The following is an 8,681-nucleotide window of genomic DNA, read 5'->3' on the forward strand; positions in this document are numbered from 1 at the left end:
GTGAGATGGAGTTCTTACCAGCTGCTCTGAGTGCAGTGGCTCCTGGATGACTCAGGATTCAGTTTCTCAACAGGCCGGGAGCAGACCGACTCTGTTTCTGCTCCAGCCCAGAGGACCAGGCAGGGGCAGAAGGGCCATATTTTGTTTTCTATATGTGTTATGATGTGTGTGTTGAATAACATGAATTTCTTTCAAGTTTATCTCTTGCTATCACATCTTACACATTGCAAATATTTTTAAATTTATTTAAAATGTTGATTTGTACAATTTAATTCTGCATGTTATAAAAGATATGGTTCCTATTGTTTGTTGTGGAATAAAGGAGTGCACTTTATTTAGTGATTTTTTTTTATTATGTTTTGTGAATTTGTGGAGTCGGGTTTCTCAAACACTTGCCTGCTGTTTGATTTATGGCATACTCTATCTCACTAAGACTTCTCACAATCTGCACTTAGGCTCCCCTGCTACCAACCAGCCAACTGATCTTATTTAGATGCTAGAGGAGACATGGTAAAGCAGAGTAGAGACGGAATAAAAATTCTTAAAATGAAAGACGTTCCTAAATTCCAACATGTTTTTTATCACCAAACACTCATTTCTTACTTTAATATCAGAAAATTGATTGACGTTCTTGTTTATTTTACTTGGAAAGAGTGGGGAAGATGGCTCAGTGGGTAAGACCACTTGCTGGGTAAACATGAGAATGTGATTTTGGATGAACAACACCCACTGAAACAAAGTGTGCAATGGCTACTGGTGCCTACACACCTAGCACTGAAGATGGATACTGGCAGAACTTAGTAGCACACCAGCCAGCCAGCTAGACGGAAGAGTAAGCTTTGATTCAATGAGAGATCCTGTCTCTAGCTAATAAGGCAGAGAAAGTCGGTGTTCTTCTCGGGTCTCTAGAAAACACACTTGTACCCTGACATGCATGCAAAAGACATACATACAGAAGACTGTGAATCTGATAACAGGAAAAGATATACATACAAAAGACACAAAACACAGGAATAGGAATAGAAAGGCTCTGTATTAATCTTGTACACTAGAGAACAATTTCTTTATCAAAAATATTACTTACTGGACACGTTTGTTACTTTATTCTTTTCTCTCTTTTGATGCTGCTGAGACTTTCGCTGAAGACTTTCATCACCCTGCCATCCTGTCTGAGTTCCCCAAGAAACTAGAACAGCTGCAGAAGCTTTGAAACAATCTATGAGTCTGAGGAGTTATTTTGAGCAATGGGGAACATTCATTGGCTGTATGGTAATGCAAGATCCAAACAAGAGATCCAGGGGCTTTGGGTTCCTCACCTATGTCATGCCACTGTGGAAGAAGTGGATGCTGCAGTGACTGCAAAACCACACAAGTTGGAAGGAAGAGTTGTGGAACCTAAGAGCGCTGTGTCAAGAGAAGATTCTCAGAGACCAGGTGAAAAAGATCTTTGTTGATCATATTAAAGAAGACACTGAAGAACATCACCTAGGAGCTTATTTTGAGCATTATGGAAAAATTGAAGTGATAAAAATTATAACAGACAGTGGCAGTGAAATTAAGAGAGACTTTGCTTTTGTCACCTTTGATGACCATGACTCTGTGGATAAGATTGTTATTTAGAAACATCATACTGTGAATGGCCACAACTGTGAAGAAAAAGTTTGTTGAAGCAAGAGATGGCTAGTGCTTCATCCAGAGCGCGAAGTGGTTCTGTAAACATAACTGGTGGTTGTAGAAATGAGTTTGGTAGCAATGACTATTTTGGTCGAGAAGGAAAGCTTCAGTGATCCAGGTGGCTTTGGTGGTAGCCTTGGTGGTAGATACGGTGGCAGTGTGGACAGTGGGTATGGCTATAATGTATTTGGTAATGATGGAAGCAATTTTGGAGGTAGTAGAAGCTACAAAGATTTTGGCAATTACAATAATCAATCTTCAAATTTTGGACCAATGAAGGGAGGAAACGTTGGAGGCTTGAGCTCTAGCCCTTACGGTGATGAGGCCAGTACTTTGCTAAACCACTAAACCAAGGTGGCTATTGAGGTTCCAGCAGCAGCAGTAACTATGGCAATGGCAGAACCAGGAGACTAAGCTTAGCAGGAAAGGAGAGCCAGAGAAGTGACAGGGAAGCTACTGGTTACAACAGATTTGTGAACTCAGTCAAGCACAGTGGCAGCAGGGTCTAGCTACCACAAAGAAGACATGCTTTTAGACAGTAGTCACCTGTATGTCAAAAATTTCAGGACTGTATCTGTGATTAATGGTATAACAGCTTATTTTAGTTTCTCTTCTGTGGAAAGTGTAAAGCATTCCAACATGAGGTTTTATTGTAGATCATTTTCACCCATGCTGTTGATTGCTAAATGTAATAGTATGATCATGACACTGATCATGACCCTTTTTTAAATGTGCTGTGTAAATTTAGTCTACTCTGAAGCCATCTTGGTAAATTTTCCCAACAGTTTGAAGTTATAATTCCTTAAGGGTCATGCCAAGTTCCATTTTGAATGTATTTATGGTTGCTTGAGTGGAATAGCCATTGTCTTAAAAAACCTTGGTGTTGTTAACCTGTCAGTTACTGTTGTAACTTTTAATGACTTTCACCATTGAAAGGGTCATCCAAGCAAGGTCAAAATTTGGTTATAAAATGGTTGCTGACACACCCTATGCAATATCAAATTTGATTAATGGTTTCAGATAAAATAACAGGTGGGAATAATGCTTATTATCCATTATCATGTGTACTCAATAAATGATTTAATTCTCTTGGAAAACATCTTACTTTTAAAAATGTAAGTGTTAACTTGTTACTTAGATTGTTGGTAGTTATTTTGCAGAGGGGTAAAGAACACTTTTAATTTTTTCTCTTAATTTATAATTCCTTTAATTCTTTCATCTTATCAATGAAGTAGTCTTAAAAAAACAGTATTAAGCATTAAGCATTCTCATCTGTGAATAGAAGTGTGAACACCTTAATTACATTCACTTCTCTTTGATTATGCCTGTTATTTAACTAAGCATGGAGACACAGACAAGTGATGTGGGTTTTGCAATTACGTTAATGAAGAAAGTAACCATGGCTGAGAGCATAATTACAAGGGTGAAAACCAGGGAAGTAGATGATGTTCTCATATTTCCTGACATAGAGTAAGTGGAGAGTAAATATCAGAGATATATTTACTGTGGGTGCTGGGTAGGAATTTCTTTCTGTAAATATCTTTTCTGCACTCTCCTAGTGCTTGATATTTTTGCCACATTTTAAAATCTTGGATGTAGTGTATCACTATTGTGATTATTGTGTGATGTAATGTTTATTAAATAAATTAATAGATCTTACTCAAGATCTATGGTTATTTTTATATTATGTTACACAATATCTTATTGAATACAGTCCTAATAGCCTAACAAGAAAAAAAAATAAGAAGAAACCATTACATTTCCTTCTCAGGGAGAAAACTACTTTGTTTAAGAAAACAACCACTGGATGAGGATGAGTTTTGAAAGAGCATTTTTATGCTTGATTTAAAGGCTGTGCTGACCTCTAAGACCTGGACAGTTCAAGAGAAAGAAATTGCAAAAGGGAATCCCTAGAAAGACTCTGAGAGAACAAATGTCTGGGAACATTTACGAATGGACAATATCTTATCCTTAGTGATCAGTTATGGGTTGCATTTTCTTTTGTATGTGAGGTAACAGGCACTGCATAGTACTCTTGTTCAACTTGAATAGTCCAGATTCACATTTGAGTAAAAGTAGAGCAGAAAGAGGTAATATTAGAAGTATAATGCTTAGTATGAAAAAAAAGACATGGGAAGACAGAGCCTTAGAACTAAAAGGAAGCCATTAGGCAGACATCTCTCATGTATGTTGGAGTCTCAGAGCAGAGGTGCAGTGAGAGCCAATTGTAAGAAGAATATGATAAGCTGACAATATTGAACATAACTTGCTAGTTGCCTATTTATAGACTATGTGTTTTTTAGAAGTATAACTGTTTTATTCTGTTAAAATTGTCAAAATTGTTAAAATATTCATTACTGCCCATTCAATAAGTACAATTGTTGTAATAATTATGTATCTAAGAAAATGTTACATTTAATTTTCATTCATTCCCTTTGCTGGAATTTCCATTTTTATCACCCTTCCTCAAGAGTCCATAAGATTTACTAAACAACACCACCAACTGCTAATCAAGTGTTTAAATACCTGCATGTAAAAGAGACCATTTTATTTAAAGAGCCATAATTTAAAGAGTCACATTTAGAGCCACAGTCAGTTACAACAATGGTCTAGAGAAAGACTAAATCTGGAAATAACATGAACTTCCCCACCATTTTCCCAATGAAAAATTGGGAAGAGGAATCAGGTAATAAAGTGTAGGAAAGATATGAAGACCACATTACTGCAAAGAGAGACAAGAAAGTAATTTTTTGCCTAGTTTATGGAATTAGGCATTGACAATAGAGAACGGAATAAAACTAAGAGTGATGATTTAGTAGGTCAGCAGAAAAAACTATCTCTAAGTTACTCTCTAAAGAAGTTCCCAAGTTTGAGCACTTATTCTAGGAGTGCACAGTACTCAAAACTTTGGGCAGCCTAGTGTCTCAAGGCCTGATGTAACCATTTCAGACACTGCAGTGTCACTTTTAATACCAATGCTGGTGTGATACATCTCTTTCCCACAAATTCATAGATAGTAAAACCCCTATACTTATCTATAGTCAAACAGACACAGTCCTACAGAGACCAGGAGCTAGTCTCAGATATTAAATGAAAATTGGCACTGTTATTTATCCTTAGCTAACCTATAGAGCACATGTATGTATATGCATCAATGCACATAAGTATATACATATATGTTTGTATGTATGTATTTATGTATGTATATATGTGTGTGTGTCTGATTCTGTATCTATTCATATACACATTCATAAATATATATGTGCATGAATATGTATTATGTATATGTATCCATATGTACATATATGTTTGCATATGTATGTGTGTATGTATATGTATTAATTTATGTGTATATCTGTATATGTGTACATATATGCAAATGAATATATATGTGTATCTATGGATATGTATGGATATATCTTAGAGTTCCTGTTGCTGTGAAGGGACACTATGACAACAACTCCTATAATAAAAAACATTTAACTGAGAGTAGCTTATACTTTCAGAGGTTTAATCTATTATCATCATGGTGAAAAGCATGGCAGAATGTAGGCTGACATGGCGGGAAGAAGGATGCAAAAGTTATAAATCTTGATTGGCAGAGAGAGAGAAACACTGGGCCTAGCTTGAGCACCTGAAATCTCAAAGCTCATCCCAGTTTCACACTTCCTGTAGAAAGAACACATCTCCTAATGGTGCCCCTCCCTATGAGCCTATGGGGACCAATTTCATTCAAACAACCATAGTATATGTATAGCAGTGTGTGTGTGTGTGTGTGATTTTTTTTTATATGGCTTGCTCTGAGTTGCTTTCCTTCTCTGTTCTAACTATCCCTAGACCTAGGCCCATTAGCTTCTAGCTTCCTTACAATGTAGTCTTCCAAGCTAACTGATTTAATCAAGCTTCTCTCAGTCTGATGCTCATACTAACTTTGGCAATTTGTTCCAATCTTCTGGCTCCTTCTCATTCTCTGTCTCGTTCTTTATTGACTTTTGCCTGGCTTGGTCTCTCTTTGCAACCTGTCTCTGTCTCTGTAAAACTGTCATACACAAATACAGCATACTACACCACACCCCTTTTTTCGTTCTTGCTGCTCTCTTTCTGATCTGTTCCCATGTGAGCTAGGCATATCCTATTCTGAATCATGCCATCAAATCTTTCTCTGATTTATGACTTTGCCCCTCAGTTAGGTATCATTTTCAAACATGGCTGCTTCATTCTACCAACTCACCTTTCATTCATTGTGAGGGATTAAAAGTCCTGTATTAAGGGTGTATCTGTATTCCAGGTAGATCATACTATAATCTAGGGCTTGTTACATTCTGGCTGGCTCATGTCTTTGGATTGCCAGAGCAGCATGCTGATGGATTAAAATTCTTCTACAATAACTCTGTACTACAATTTAAGGTCTGGGATGTTGATATCTCCACCAGTCTTTTAGTATTCAGGATTGTTTTAGCTGTTCTGGGATTATTGTGTTTCCATATGAAACTGAAGATTCTCATTATAAGACCTGTGTAGAATTGTTTTGGAATTTAACGATGATTGGCAATGAATTTGTAGATTGCTTTGGTAGGATGGCCACTTTCATTTTACTAGTAATCTATGAGCATGGGGAATATTTCTATCTTCTGCTATCTTCATTTTATTTCTTCAGTGTCTTAAACTTTAAGACTTGCAGTTTTTATCATTCAAGTCTTTCACTTGCTTGGTTAGAGTTATCTCAGGCTTTTTTATGTTATGAAGGTAATTGTAATAGGGCTATTCTTATTACTTTCTCTGTACAGTCTATTTGGTGTTCTGTATGCTTTTTGTACATTGATAGCAATCTCTTCCTTCTTAGATTAAGAATATTTTTTCTATAATTTTGTTTTGTTAATTTTTTTCTGTGTCTTTGACCCGGATTTTTTCTTCCTCTATTCTTATTCATCCTATATTTGATCTTTTTATAGTGTCCCAGATTTCCTGTTTGGTTTCTTTGGAAAATCAGTTGTATTGGATGGTATTTTTCAGGAGCAGACATGTGAAGAAGTGTTTCCTGAAGTTGTCACAGGTGAAAAGACGTTTTGCTAAAGCAAACTCATGAAAGGATGAGTTAGGAAGGATTCTTTGATAACAGAACACATGTATTGGTTCAACTTACATTGCATTGCTGAGCTCCATCTGTCATGACTCTATAAAAATAAACATACCAAGAACACTTCTGGTTGTGTTCTTGGGGTTTCTTGCTACTTCTGTAGACTTTGGCCAATTGGTAGAGTGATGTCAGCTGGAACAGACTCACATGGAAATTTACTAAGACAGACTCATGTGCTGAGGCAAGACTCCTGGAATGACATGTTGTGTTTGGAGGAAGTGTAAATAAGACTCAACAGACTGTAACTGGGTCCAGCAAAGATAGCTTTGTGACACTTCATTGGTCATCTTTGTCTTAGCTGATCTTTACTTCGTTGAGAGAGAGGTACAGCAGAGACTGTCTCCTGAAGTTCCTGCTAGTCCTGGTCACTCCTGGTGACTCATAACAATTCAGTGGAGGCCTCACTGTTTCTACTAGGTTATGACACCACTGCTGATTCATGTTTGTATACTTGTGATCAGTTTGCAGCTGATGACTTTTGTGAACTGAAATGCTGATTTCTGGACAATGCAGATTGAATTACCTCCAAAGAATTTCTAAGCCTCTCCACTTCTCCCTTATTCTAATAATATGTCTTTTCTACCACCTCGGTGAGTGGTAGGCTATACAAGAGTTTAAAGCATTTAAAAAACATTACTAAAAGCAGGATTTGAAAAATCTAAACCATACTACATGATAGCAGTGTTACAATCCACAGACTCAAATAAGCTAAAGCATTCTTTTCATGGTATTAATATGCAAGCTGTTTCAGGTATATGACTAGGAAATCCTGATCTTCATCTGTACCTTCCATTTTTTTTCTCTATAGTGGTCTTGATATTTATAAAGTAGAATAGTGTCTGTAAAATTAGTAAGAAAATGTATAAGCATTGCAGGTATTTCTGTAGGTTTTTTTAAAAATATAAATACCATAGCTATTTTTCTTATACTATTGCAATAGAAAATACATTTCACTTTTCAGATAATCAGTTGGACATCAACATTTAGAATACAACCCACTCAGAAGCAGGAGGCCTCCATTTGAATTAAATAAGTTGAACCAAAATGCTAGTTATTCTCTTTTTCTAAATATAAATATTTTGACTTTCATTCATTCTTTGAATCAATTAAATTGAAAAGCTACTAATGTTTCAAACACCTTTTCATATATTTTCCTCCAAGCTAATGTTTTGACATTTACTGGTAATATTCAGCTAGCAGCATCTCCAAATTTCTGCTGAAATTGAGATCCAATAATATTGTGGACGTCTTTCCAAGCCATATTTTAAAATTACTTTCTTTTATTGCTTAGTGTTATTAACTATGCATTTCTTAGGTAATAATAAAGAAAAAGTGATGGTCTGAAGATGATTTACATATGTAAGATAATTCTCTCTAGCTGTATCCATCATTGTAATTTCCCTACAGAATTTGAAGAAAAAATATTAAGAAAAGGAACAAAATTAATGGACCAGGCAAAGGCACATGGGATTTAAGCCTGATTTACCAAGTTCTTTCTGAGAAACTACAGTGGAAAGAATGTGCTGACTCTACAATCATTCTTGGAGCCCAACACATGCCATGAAGCATATATGTGTGTACACACACAACACCACCACTACCACCAACAACAACCCAACACATATAATAAAAAATTAATACAGGAAGAAAAAGGTAAGCAACTACAAAATATATACATGTAGCATCATTTTGTTATTAATATAAGAAAATTAGAAATATGTCAAAATATTCATTCATTAGAGTTTGCATTCAATAAACAAATCTAGATATTGGGGGGAAAGCTCAGATCTTAAGAGCAATTAACTGTGTTCACACTGGGTTCAGTTTCCAGGACTGTCACTTAGTGGTTAACTATCATTTGTAAACCTAG

General features: G+C 36.0%; 1 pseudogene; it reads left to right on the forward strand.

The window, feature by feature from the left end:
* The first annotated feature begins 1,218 nt into the window (after positions 1-1,218).
* On the forward strand, positions 1,219-2,183 carry LOC114635387 (annotated as a pseudogene).
* The last annotated feature ends 6,498 nt before the right edge of the window (positions 2,184-8,681 follow it).

This window comes from Grammomys surdaster, unplaced genomic scaffold, assembly GCF_004785775.1.
Source record: "Grammomys surdaster isolate TR1022 unplaced genomic scaffold, NIH_TR_1.0 102172, whole genome shotgun sequence".
NCBI classification, from domain to species: domain Eukaryota; kingdom Metazoa; phylum Chordata; class Mammalia; order Rodentia; family Muridae; genus Grammomys; species Grammomys surdaster.